Source organism: Diadema antillarum, unplaced genomic scaffold, assembly GCF_040938485.1.
Source record: "Diadema antillarum isolate AM-2024a unplaced genomic scaffold, OU_Dant_1.0 scf00000037, whole genome shotgun sequence".
NCBI lineage: Eukaryota > Metazoa > Echinodermata > Echinoidea > Diadematoida > Diadematidae > Diadema > Diadema antillarum.
The window spans coordinates 1,130,920-1,145,909 of NW_027270926.1; the positions used below are offsets into that span (position 1 = coordinate 1,130,920).

The 14,990-nt window shown below is 39.0% G+C and overlaps 1 protein-coding gene across 1 annotated transcript in view; it reads right to left on the bottom strand.

Moving 5' to 3' along the window:
- LOC139709349 (DENN domain-containing protein 5B-like) overlaps positions 1-14,990 on the bottom strand; it is an 85,688-nt gene that overhangs the window by 19,496 nt on the left and 51,202 nt on the right. The window lies entirely within an intron of this gene.

Consider the following 14,990-nt stretch of genomic DNA (forward strand, 5'->3'; position numbering starts at 1 on the left):
GTAACAAGTTTGTCATTTCACGCCCGAGGCGTCTAGATTCAGGAAATCTTCCCCGCCATGAATAATGGAAGAGGGGGCGAGCACGTTCGTTCTCTTGTTGCTTTTGTTCTCGTAAGAATCTGGACACACAGTCTCAACTTTATTCCATTTTTTTCCCCTCTCTCTCCCTTCATTTCCAGTCTTATTTCCAGCACTGATATCAAGTTTCTCTTTCTGCTCGTCTTCCTTTTGTGCCTCAGTATTCTTTTTTTGCCTGCAAGGAAGCATTTGATGGTTTTGCTCTCTGTCAAATTACACAGATGGATTTTTCTCGCCGGCTTTTGCCTTGCTGTATTCTTGTTTAGTGGACTCCAAGTTCTCCTGAAACTTGTGTATCTCTAGAGCTAGTTTGGGAGCCATTCCTCTAAACCCCTCCCCCGACCTCTAGGGACATCTCGTTTCTTCTTGTCGATTTCTTTCACGGAGAAGGGGCATGATGGAGACTAATTTTTCCTTTCTCTTCATGTAACTAGGCGCACGATAGACCGGAGAACAGGAATGGCTGCAAACACTCGTTAAACCCTGCCCACAGCCTGACCTATCCGGCTAATCACTTCTGCACGGCTCTTTGCAAATCCTCACATAGTCATAAATGGGCAGCCATTTAGCCCATACTTTGAGGGGGGCTAATGCTCATCAACTTTCTCTTCCCTTTTCTCCGTTTTTAGCCGCTCGGCTCAGTCACCGCGAAGTTTCCCCCCTCGACATCAGCGAATTCCAGATGATAGATCAAGTGACTCATGGGAATTGACATTTCAGCGCAGCAGTTCAGTTTGCCTACCAAATCACTTCCGTGTTGGAGCAAAGCATCCAAGCTGACACCCCTCAACAACCATTCTCCCAAGCTGGGGAAATATTTGGCTATAATTTCACGTGAGCACACCTCCAATATTATCGACCTGGATTATTTGGTCTCTCTCTCTCTCTCTCTCTCTCCCTTCAACGACATTTCTCTGCTGATTCCCTTTAATGTGTCAAATGTAACACCAAAATCACAGAAAACTTATCAACATTTTACCTGACTTATTACTCACTGGAGTTTTTTCTTTTCATATGTGTGTTGCCAGTTATCTATCATTAAAAATTACTACACAGGCATGAATAGTGTGCAATGAATTGTCAGCTTAAAACCAAGCAAACAAGACTGTCACAGAAAAATAAATATCCATCTTTATTTACTTTTTTTTGTTGGAAAATCTGGAGAGAAAAACCAAGCAAAACTTTACACAATAATTCTGTGGAAATTGAGAGTGTTTGCAAAGCTTGCTACATAATACTACAAAATGTAGGATAGGCAGAAATCCTACTTCCATGAGAATGGGTCTCTTACTTATCGCATTAGCAATAACTCTATAAAGGCAGGCTAGACAGTAAATGCACTATAGTTTTACTTTCATTGCTATTGAGCCACATTAAGGAGGAAATCAAAAGTGGTTGTTGATTTCAGTTCAAGAGTCAAGAATCAAAACGTGAGTTCGAGAAACAGAATGAAAATTAAACTAGAATGTTTGAAGCGTCATCAAAATCAGACAAATGAAAACATCTGATTGGTCATTTGCAAAATACAGATGTTGTTTGGTCTCAACTGTGGCATAACTTTGAATAACTGTCCTTACAAAACCAAATGAAACAACTGGATAATTCAACAAAGGAACGCTTTCTAAAATGGTAACTACGCCTAAATGGTGACTATCCCCAGTGGTGACTACCCCCAAAAGTTATATCCCTTTCTCAAAGAGTTCTCCCTCTCTTCCCCAACTTCCCTCCTTCCTACCCCCCCCCCCCCTCCTCCTTTCCTCCCTCCACCCAGGGACATTTAGCATGGGAGATCTTCAATGAAGTAATTTCCTTGTTTTGATGATTCACGAGTGCCGACAAAAACAAGAATCGAGGAGAAAGTTGCAGCTGCATGAAATACATGCAACTGCACATTATCCCCTCACGTTAGAAACTGGCTGAGGGCTCAATGTTTAATTTTCACACGGGCTCGCGTCTCACTCTCTATTCAAATCGACATTCGGTTCCAGTAAGTGGATACACATGACATCTGTTATGGTTCATTCTATCACATGAATTCCTAGCGACACATTGCAATTACAGATCATCTCTCATTCCAGCAAAAAACTCTGCATTGTATGATTAGTATTTATATTTCTCAGCACATTAAATGTGATTCAATACTCAGAATTGAGGAAGAGAAACGCTAAAGGGTGTGTACAGTTCTGGTCAAGGTGAGGATTTAGCTCTCAACATTTTGCGAGATATTCAGAAACCACTCTATGAGATATCAAAGAGCATGCAATTCTAAGGGGTATCAAAAGTTTATTTGATGAAAATCGGTTTTGACATGGCTGAGATATCCAAAAACAAGGTGAAACAAAAAGATCCTAATAAAAGGCGTGGCCTGTCGCCTCTCATTATTATCACTTTTTTTGATAACTCAGCCATTCGAAAACCAATTTTCATCAAATAAACATTGAATCCTATTAAAAATGACATGCTCTTTCATATTTCATAAGAGGTTTCTCATTATCTCACTGAGGAATGTTCAAAACACGAATCCCTACCTCAACCAATACTGTACAGTCTCCCTTTAATAGGAAGAAAGGACAAGAGATGCATGATTATAAAAAGATAACGACATGAAATATACAGCAGATGAAAGGTAGAAAAAAAAAAAAAGGTAGAAAAAAATCCAAAGAAATTGAATGCAAATGTCTTCTGTGCTCGTATGTGCTTGCATTTTTACACCTTAACCTTTTTTTCTTCATTTTTTAAAAATCCACTGCCTTGCTATTTAATGTCTCAAATCTACATGACGGGTCATCACACACACGTGCTAGATACCCATCAGACTGCCTCTCTATCAGAACACAAGAATCGTATCCACCTCCCATCATATTTATGCTTGGGGGGAAGAAGAGGAGGGGGGAGGGGGTGGGGGCACTAGGGACATTGTCAATTTTGTTCCCGAAATGGGAAACTGGGTCAGCATAATGGACATCACACTTGTCACCTGTTTTCCAATATTACCAGCGGCATAAGTCACAAATTTACAAGAAAAAAATTCAAGTGCTATTTATTTCCTACTTTTCAATATTGCTTAAAAATTCTCTACATCTTCCATGGTAGAAACAGCATGCACTATCACTCTAGCAAGAAGAATTTTATCCTTCAGTTCTAGTGCCAAGTTCGGTTACTCATGTTAAGTGCAATCATGTGGCCCTTTTACATGTATTGTACATCTCAAGGTAGCAGAGTAAAACTTGAAAATATGTGATGTAATTCATAATTCCATATGTTCAGCTGTATACTTCCTCAGTATAATACAATAGTTGCACAGGCAAAATAGCATCTAACTTAAACCCATCTCAATCTTAATATAATTCTATACAGAGAGGTTACAAATGTTGACGTTTTCTGTGTATCTCCTGGTCTTAAAAGGGAGGAGTTGACCTTTTTTTTTTCAGAATAAAATATTGCGTTCTAGTGTACATACATTTGTATTACACATTACAATTAGATATTGGTATAGCTTCTTGTTTTCTTCCAGATTATGCTAACTCTAGTAACAACATATAGCTGACTACTGTACTACCCAGCACTGAAAGAATATTCAATTCTTGACATTCAAACTTTTGTGTTCCTCTTGATTTCAACAGTGTGTATATTAAAGTTACAAATGAAATTGGACATACATATGAGTAACACACAGGAAGCAAAAATAACAGCATGTTCATGTCTGTGATCAGACAGGACATGAATATAGGTTCCTTATCAAATGTGCAATAAAGATTAAAGTAAAAAATAAAGCATATTTCTATCCCACTGCAAGCCACAGTGCTTTTACGAATCCCATCCAAAGCACAAGAGAGATGTTTTGTATGTCACGCAAATGGATTCTACTACATCCATTAGATGATAATCATTATTCCCCCAGCCACGGCATTATCCATCTAAATATCACTCCACAATCGGCTTCTCCCCCATATTTGCCCAGCATCCATAATACCATTTCCAGAATCACTTCTTTCGACACATCCTTGTTATGAGAGCCAATCTCCGCGGTTCCATCCATCGTTAGTGGCCACGTTCTTCTCAAACGATGATATTGCATTAAAAAAGAAGAGCACGATAGAGAGAAGGGGAGAACAGTTTGGGTGCACAGGACTCCCCCGTGGGTTCATTAACCTACTAAAAGTGCAGCGGGTCGGGCGACTAATGGTGGATATTATACAGAGCCGAGCTGTGAGTTCAATCAAACACAAATTCTAGCTCAAGGACATTTACTTGATGATGCCAGTAAAACAAAAATGGAATGAACGGGGCCAATTACACCTACGGTCTATTAAAAAGAGACGAGGGAATGCGAAGTGGAAGCGAAATGCATCAACGATTTTTAGTTCATAGACACACTCTTTAGACTAGGCCATTTAAAATGCCGCTAAAGATCTTGGTTAATTACTCTTATTTCCTAGATCTTTGTTAATTACGCTATTCCTGTGCACGAAAGGTTAAGCTCAACAGTCCTTTTATATTGATAATAGTGATAATAACAATTCCATTTTCTTGACATCATATGACCCATAAACCTTGGTATATATATCAGCAAAATTGCTCCATCATTTCTTTCTGACATTCATGTAAGTTGTATTAAAAACTATAAAGAAGTATCTGCTTTTTCCATTCGTGTCTGAGTTGTACACAAGTTACACAGGTCGACCCCCCCCCCCCCCCCTCGAAAAAAAAAAAAATGGGGGGGGGGGGGGATTACTGGTGGATAGACAGAAAGTAGATTATCGGGGTTTACACAACCGTCGATAGTGCAGAAAACTCTTTCAAAATGACATAAACAATATCATCTGTGCAAATTAACAGGAGTATTATCCGACACTTGCAAGAAGGCCATTAGCAAGGCACATGAGCTCTCTATTTATTCATAAACAGGAACTGCAGCTGATGCAGGTAAGATGATAGGTCCCGTGATCGTTGTTTACCAAGCAGTAATTTACATACAATGTGTCTTCATATCGTACGCTTGCAGCAGGGCCACCAACCTCCACAGGCTGCAAAACCTCATTGATGCGCATTAAAAAGCATCTCCCGATCACCTAGAAGGGGAAAAAAAGTCTTCTAAAACATATTTTACTTGTGATCCAAAAAAGGAGTATGGTACGTGTTTGTACCTCCATGCATTCTAAGCATGTTGATTCCAACTGTTGGATAATCACAAGTTCAATTTCAATAATATCTTTTCTTTTGGACGAGGAAAGAAACATACTAAAATTGACTAGAAATGTCGCTACAGCGACTGGTTATACCCCCGCCAAACAACATTTCATAAGCTTTGGTCAAAACAACATTTCATAAGCTTTGGTCAAAAAACTGAGGAAGTAGTTAAATCCGCAAGATCTTTCCTTGATCTTCTGCCATTAATATGCCGTTACCATGGCAACGTACTTTCGGGTACTGTCGGAAAAATGCGTCTTGCACATCTACAACCAAAGGCACACATCTGTACCAAGTTTCATGGAAATTGGGCAAAAACTGAGGAAGTAGTTTGCAACACAAAATTTTCCATCATTTAGGCTCATAATATGTGAGCTGTTACCATGGCAACATACTTTTTGTCACTGTCAAGAAATGTGTCATGCTGACCTATATCCTAAGACAAACATTCAATATGAATTCCATGAGAATTGGAAGAACACTGATGAAGCAGTTTTGCCATGAAGCATTTTGCCCTATATTTTACCAATAACATGCCGTTACCATGGCAACGCACTTTTTGCCACTGCGGAAATATGTGTCTTGCACATTAACATATTCAGATGAACATCTGTACCTAATTTCATAAAAATTGATCAAAAACTGTGGGAGGAGTTCGCGACGCAAGATTTGTACCCATTTTTGCCCATAATATGCCGTTACCATGGCAACGTACTTTTGGGTACTGTCAAAAAATACGTCTTGCACATCTACAACCCAAGGCACACATCTGTGCCAAGTTTTATGGGAATCGGTTGAAAACTGAGGAAGTAGTTCCCGACGCAAGATTTGCAACGGACCGACCGCCCGACCGCCCGACCGACCGCCCGACCGCCCGACCGCCCGACCGCCCGACCGCCCGACCGTCCGCTGATTCCTATATACCCCCTTCAAACTTCGTTTGGCGGGGGTATAATAACAACATATGAGATGGCAGCCTTCTTGTAGCGTACACCACCTACCTGGTACACTCGTGTATTAAAATGTTGTTCTAAAAGTATTAAAGGGATTGAAACTGAAACTGTTTGTACACTGCCTGTATCATGGCTGTACTGTTCAGTAGAAACAAAAGGTTATTACTTCATCTTTTTATTAACAGCACTGTATGTGAGCAGTATACCAATTAATATACAAAACACTACGCCTCATTGGCTCTGTGTGGTACAATGATTGCAGAAGAATCGATTAAGGCTTGAAAAATTTATCATGCTGCAACTCGCATCCACAGAGCAACCCTTGTAATGCAAACAACAGATTGAAATATCATAGACCCTTTGTTGGACTTCTCAATCCATATATATCACATGTGAATTGTCTGTTTATGAATGAAAAAGAGAGGAATTCCACATCTACGAGCTTCTTTACAATGTTTGCAGCAAACAGTAATGACAAATATCATACACCGTGTATAATCCAAATCAGTCTTGTTATTGGTACTAAACATACCTACTGTGATAAAATCACTGAACATAAAATGTACAATGTAATAGACCATAGTACAGGTATACAATGTATGCACAATGTGAATGTACTTTGCTATGTTGCTCAATCATTATACATTTAAGCATGATGTCACATTCTATCTTTTAACGAATATTGAATTGAATTGTATTGTATTGCATTTTGTTATTATGCCCTCTCTGACCCTTGAGTCGAGTTTTCAGGTCATGTCCTTTTACTGCAGCAGCCTCGCTTGGTAGTCACTACTACAGTGTAGGAAGTACTCATTTAGGATCGTAGTGGCGGATATACATTTCCCCTACTCAACGAGGGGAAGGTTAAAAGTTCTTGTACACTAAATCACACCATGTCAAGAGCTGTAGGGGAATAACGTGCATCACGGATGTGCTCCTCTACGGGACATTGTACGGATACACTTGTATATCATGTGCACTTTTCTCTTGCTGTCTATTGAGTGGGGGGGGGGGGGGGGGGGGTCTGGGTAATGCAGGAAGCATAGGACATATTAGTCAGTCGCTGTAATTAGCACGACTGTCGAGGGCACGGAGGGTGTCCCTCATAGTCACGATAATCGGTACTGAAAGGGGGGACAGGGAACCCCCAGCCAATAATAGACACTGTCATTGTTTAGACTTCATTGATGAAAATAGTATTATTCTCTTCTGGTAGCTACTAATACATTTCGGCACATTGCTGTGCACAAGAAGTGGCTAATATGCATGCATACCCTAGTAACATTCTCACATGAAAATACAGCACAACTTCACATACATGTAGGCCCTACTCATTCACTTATTTTTGGTATACAGTAGTCTCCATTTTAAAATGGACATCATGCTGAGATAGCTTGAGCATAAAACCGTCACTTACGATGTAAATGGCTCTTGAGCAAGAAGGCCTACGTGAACAAATACACAGTTGCAACAGATGGCGTGGTCTTATTTTTCTTTGATTTTTTTAAATAAATATATTGACATGGCTTATGGTGGCATATGCTCTCATTTGCTTTGAACATCTCACTCATGTAAGCCCCAATCCAATATCAATAATGAATATTAGGACCAATTCATAATGGCTATCGCTTCCGTGGCTGCACTTTGTGGGTTAATAATTTCATCGCAGAATTCAAAATGGCACATCTATGAAATACAAATAAAACACTCTGGCTTGTGTACTCAGCCAATGAGCCGCAGCACTGAAGTACATCACTCCAGGACAGTACGTGCACTGATGTGATCTTGCTGATTGCACAAAAACCCAGTTATTGACTGCCAGCATACTTAATTTCGCCCAAAGGTAATTCAACGGAGGTACGCTTGACAGACATGTTATGAAATGACCGATGAATTCAAAAGAGGGGGGAGGGGTGGATTCGTAATTGCAAAATCACCCCATTATCATGACAGGCATGTAACCGCAGATATTTCAGAGTTTATTGATTTTCAAATATGATGAACCCAGAAATGTCACGTTTTGCACGTGGATGGACAGGAGATATGAAATGCATCCCCTTTAAAGGAACACATCAGATAATTTGATCAGGATAGCCTGCATAAGAGGAACAAAAATCATGAATACATACATGTATTGTATATTCATTCAGTATCATACAATATCATGTGACAGTCCCCAAATTAGAAACACAATGGTAGATATAACATTGGAATAATGACAACTGTGCCCTTGAATGTATTTTGACATCTACTAATTTGTACCTCATACTAAACACCCGGTACATGAATGTATATTGTATGTAAAATGTTTTATAATCAATGCAATGTATGAGTCCTTCAAATGTGCTCATTTAACAATTCAATTATCATTACCAAGGATGGAAGGCACATCATATTTAGCAGGAAACCTTACAGTCTCAATTTGTATACACAAAGTCAGATAAACAGAATTAAGTTTTATGTCTCTTGGTTACAGAGCATGACTAAGATATGACCTGTAACAACGACCTATACAAAGACAAAATAATCCATGTACCTGAGGATAATAACTGAAAATAAAGCAGAAATCCATCTGTGAACATTTAAATTTTTCGTCACTGTCAGCTCACAGTGTATACGATCAAGATGGAGTCGTACACCTCTTTATTTACCACTTATTTTGAACTATGATGGACGGAAATCATAAAACTGTAATGCCAATACATTCTCTTTGTGTTGCTATGGTGAAATGCGCAAATACAGTGTGTGAAGAAGAGAACAATATTAAAATGCTGGTTTAACATGGACCGAGGCGATTAATGCAGAATGGGGTAAAAAAAAAAAAGAAGAGAAACGCATGTCAGATCCTTTAGCTGACTGTAAATAATCTGAAATCGGTTAGTGGCAATGAGACCGACTTCCTTGGTTTTTTTCATGAAACAAAAACATAAAAGAAAGTTTAACAGAATCTTCCACATATTCATGTACTTGCAATTCTTAAACTCAGTATGGAGTTACTGCACACCTGTAGCTGCTCTTCTGACACATACAGCTCAATGTCTATTAATGCCATGACAAGAAAAGCATTTTGCATGATGTTATCCAAGTGGAATACATATCGTCTAAAGGCAAAAAAAATACAAAATATTAAAAATAAAAATGAATAATTCCATGGTATGTTTTGTTAGTAACATGTATCTGTGACTTCATGGATTAACAGAATGGTACACATGCATAGATATTAGTCCAGGAGAATCTGCATCAATTGTCTCTTTTCTCTCTCTCTTTTCTCTCTGACTAATAGAGCAACAAAATAGCATGAATGTCCTATGGAAAAGAAGAAAGATTAGGCATCCTGTATAACATTTTGCCATGCCGTTCTATGTTAAAATGTCCCTCAGAAGTAATACATGCGAATCACTTCCATGTTGTAAACTAGCATCAAGGCAATTCTCATATAAATGTACATTAGATATTCATGTTTTCCAGCGACTGAAAACAAAAGAAATACAAGACGGCTGATGATGACAGTGTATGACCTCAAAAAGTAGGCCATCCAGGAAAATGTGACTCAGAATGAAGAAAAAATGTCTCACATCAGCATTTCTTGTCAAAAGCAATGCACATCTAGACTGACTATTTCGATGAATCTGTGTGTCTCTCCATGTAAAGTGTACAGTCGCTGTATCTCTTTACTCTCACTGAAAAAATCCTAAGAATACAGAGTAAGAGACTAGCTTTCTGAAACAAATTCATATGTGATATGATTTTATCATTGATGAAGAGCCATGAGCGTGGTGGCTGGATCATTGTTCTTCTTCACTTCTTGTTAAAAATGCTGAGCATATCGCAAAATTAAAAGATGTCATGATTCACCCTCCTGTGCATTTTCCTTTTCTTTTTGCTTGCAGGTCTGCCTTTGAAACTCATAACTCAGTCTATCATGTGTGCAGTAAATGAAAAACATGATGTTGTTAAAAATGATTTGTTGCTACAAACGTATCTCCGGCAAAATATAGGAAATCACTCTAAGTTTGCCAATGCATGCAAAATAAAGGAACAAATTAAAAAGAAGATAATACTACTAATCCCATTTCATCGCATTTCATCCCACTTACACCCAAGCGTATAACAGATAAAAGCGAATGTAACCATACCTTTTTTTCTTGTTGGACAATGTCAGCAATCACTACCTACAGTTGTGTAGTACATGCAGTTAAAGAATTTGAAACAAATTTGAAATGGATTCATATCACACGTAACCAAATGTCACTTGCTTTGTAACACACAGACAATACAAATTTTGGTATAATACTATCAAGAGACTACAAGAATTTGATGCAATTTTATGCACTCCCTGTTGAACCAGTTATCAGCATTGATGGGTTGTACCACTGTCAAAGATATAACACTGCATGGAGAATCAAATCTGAATCAAAATTTAATAATGCACATGAAATCTGTTTCAGAACAGTAAAAAGAGATATTACAAATAGGAATAAAATCAGATGGAATCCTTAACATAGACCTCGATCGTAACTGATAGGACCGCGATGTGGTGGGTAGTTAGGTATTAATATTGCGCACGGAATCCAACATCCATCCGAACTGGAAGTTCGAAATATTGTCATTCACCGCGGAGGATACCGTCCTCATCATTGCCATCATCACCATGGAGAGGAGAGAGGAGCGAGTGAAGACCTCACGGAGAGAGAGATGGAGAGGGTGAGGGAGAGACACCTAATCAAAAGCGGCTTGCTGCCAAGAGATGGCAGATGGACGGGGATATGATGCTGGTGGTCACCGTTGTCCTGGAGACAGTGGTTACCACGACAACAATGATGCCACATCTTTGCTCTTTGGACCACGAGGCCCACTGTACAAAATTTGCAATTTTGCCCTATTTCTGAAAGTTCTTTTTTTGTGTGTGTGCATTAATAAAGCAAATATGAAAGGAAAGACACTTCTTGAAATGCACTCTCATGTCTGCCAGTGACTACTGACTATAAAATTAGGGCAGATTTTGAAGTCAAATCCAGGCATCTGCGCCGGATATCATTTCAAAGTCAGTTTGCACCTTTCATGTGGCCCCGATCAAGGGTTATTGATGATGTGAGTAATCCAGACAAATAAGCATCAAAGTAGGTCAAAGACAAGCTTTCAAAACAAATACAAAAAAAAAAAGAAACCAGATATTTAGATCGTGTCATTGGTGGTAGACAGTGGATCCATGGCCAAGACCTTGGATAAGAAAACCAGTTAAGGACCTCTTCCTGTGCACTTTTTGACAGACAAATTATACAAAAGCAAACATTTTGACAGTCCACCAGCAAACTTTTGTTGCACTGGAACCCAAATATACATAAGTCTCATAGACTCTACCCACGTGAGTGACATAACTACTGTCTTGAAAGTGGGCTTGCAACATTTCTGGTCCTTCATGTTTCTGAAAAGTGCTGAGAGACAGGAATGAATGATCACTATGGACCTGCATTTCATGAAGCGTTTTGTCAGATATTTCGTCTGACTGTTAAAAGCTACTGACATCCTTGCGAGACAAATTTGTCCGACAAGTTGTGACAAAAATGCTTCATGAAATGCCCCCCTGATCTAACATACCTACATGTACAATGTACATGTACCTTAAAAAGGACTTTGCACTGGCTAAATCACTAATGAGTTTCAAGCCGTGACACTATACTGCCACCGCAATAAATTAACATTTATAGATTCATTAATTATCTCCCCTATAAAAACCTCTATGTCAAATAACGAAGAAAGTTACACTGAAGAGGAAATTCATACACAAGGGTTCAAAACATGTGAATGAAATTAACTATATTCAATAAATGTTTTGACCATTTAAATGCTAGCATTTACATGATATTTCTATATTGTTCATGTGCACAATATGTCACAATTTCACATTTTAAAACAAAGTCATTTTCTTCACAGCCTCTCCCACCGACCCCCTCCTAACAACATTTAAGAGGGACAATGTACAATTGTACATTTCGGGATAAAAAGGAAGTTGACAACTACTGTTCATACAAACTCAATAAATGACAAAAAGATCTTCTGATCCACAAAATGAATGAGGAATCCGATAAATAAAATTCACGCAGTATTAGGGTAATTGAGTCCAAGGCATCAATTCAAAGTTCTTTACCCAATGCCTTTGTGTATTACTTAATTCCTAGATATGTACGCGTATGTAAATTGTATGTTTCTTCCCCCTCCATATCCCCCTCCCTAAAAAAGAAAAATGTCAAGGGACAATTTAATGAACTACTAGTCTACTCTTACTATTTCTTTAAAAAATATATTCATTCCTACAGCCAAATCCCTGACGTAGTGGACTTCTATCCTCTGTCCCCTCTCTCCTATTCCACCCCAACCCTCAACCCCCAATCGCTCCTCCCTCCCCCCCCCCCAAAAAAAAATAGAAGGATCATAGCCGACGTAGTTGCTTAAGACGAGTGTTATCCGATGTGTGGGCTACATCTGTATGGTAACCTTGATTACAGGCAAGATTGCTGAATAATCCTCACGGCTATATTACAGCACATTTGCATTGATAGTAGCTGCGACATTGATGCAAGGTTTAATTTCTTATCCATGCCACTGACATTTCTGTTATGGCCTCTGACTTCGCCCTGCCCTGGCAAGTAGCCACAGTGTAGCAAAGATCCAGGTACCACTATCACAAGGCAAGTACAAAACCCTATCCTGCTAACCTTTCAGACTTCTTACATTGACTTTCCTGCCCCAACGACAAAAAATGGCAGCCTCAGGGTTGATGAACGCTATCGCCTCCTACTCCACTTGTCTTTGGGAACAGACGGAAGGCATCTGAATCACAGTCACCGTGGCAACGCGCCCCAGAGTGGCGTTGCACGTTGCCCCGTCATATCAACGTGATTTCAGGCTATACTTCTCAGAGAGGGTCTAGGTTTGCAACTTTTTATGGCGCATATGGAGCTCTGGGACTCAACAAAATCCAAAATTCATCACAGAGCAGTTGCTGTATGTCTTCACACAAGGGGCATTTCACACATTGCCTTAATATCCCGAGCAGTCTAGGACTGCCACTTTTAAGACACAAACAGAGCTTTGATGGCTCACAAAATCCAAAATTTATGACAAAGCAGTTGAGGTATGACTTTTAACAAAAGGGGCATTTCACACATTGCCAAAATATCCAAACCACATGCCCTGGGAGTGTGACAGACACCTTTTATGGAAGTTAATCACGTTCTACGAGGAATCATGAGTTCTCCTGACATGTTAACCAGTTGAGGACGAGTCCCGAGTATACTCGGGCAAGCGTCTAAGGGAAATGCATGTTGTAGCAAAATCAAACCATCCTTAACGGGTTAAAAGATTGAATATCAACCTAAAGTGTGGGGTTCATCTCATCAAAACTTTCACATATGCATTGTTAGAAGAGTTTTAGTGTGGAACACGTCTCGCTGTGGAAGGCAAATTTTGCAAGCATAACTTTCAAATAATATCCACTGCTAAATTTCATGCCCATACCCAGTAGTGTTTAAAAATCTCTGAAATGTGTGTCCTGCCACTTCTCATGTACCTAGGCAAACTTTAGTGTTTCTGTTTCATCAGAGCATCTACACTTAGTCATTCCATACCTTGCCTGTACAGATTATATTGAAGTAACGGGGAATTTGATAAGGATACTTCATTTTCATTTCTAGCTGCTTGCAAAAAGAACAGGCAGTTTTGGCAGTCAAAACTACTCTCAGCAAGAAATGGCTTCATACTGGTAAAATGGACCACATCTTGAGCACTTTGAAGAAATCTCAATACCATCTATTTCTGTGCTCCCTATTGGCTGAGACTACACAGTATTTAATATCTTGACACAACATTAATTACCACATATCAATCTTCCATTTCTTACTTGGATAAACCATTCAAAGACCAATTTTCATCAATGGGTGCCATTATTGACCCACTCTATAGAGAATACTCAAAATGTCAATACAAAGCATTTGTTTGTTCTTTATCGTTGATAAAATCAAGATTAAAGTCCAACATTCATGGTTGTAGCTGGGTTACTAATGTATTGGCTGTCATAAGTGGGACCTTTGCAATGTTTTGATTTCTTATCACAAGTCATATAAGCTTCAAAAATAATCATAAACTAAGTGACTCATGAATATTCCAAGGGAAAAAGGGTTTTTTTCTCTTTTTTGTAATGCCAACAATGTATCCAATAGATTTTGCTTACATGAGCATCAACCAAATATCAGTCGAAGCAATGCCTTTTTGATTTCTTATTTCTATCTCCAACTTACTTTGAACGCATAAGCTTCAATCTAAATCAGTTTCTTCAGATATCTGCAGCTCTTTGCAAGAAACGAAAAGAGGTGCGGGGGAATCATCGTCTTGGAAATGTTACTGTATGATTATGTTCCCCTCTATCTCAAGGAGAAACCAATCAGATAAACCACCGTACCATCCTATATACTGGTCCTCTGTATGAAAAACTGTACCATCTCTGTTTGAGTATGTCATCCAAACTAATGGATCTTCCTGACGAGAAGCTTTTAGTGTCTCCACTCTGAATGATGTATGCACCACTAGGGAAGTTTTGAAAAAATCAAGGATCCCCCCCCCCCCAATAAAAGAAGAATCAAATACTTCACTTTTGTTAGCAGACTCAGGAATGTATTGCATACAGAAGAAGTATTAAAGGTGTACCAAGGCACAGGGTCATCCAGGCCAAATACGACAAGTCGTAGTTTCCGCAAAATAGAATCATCTATC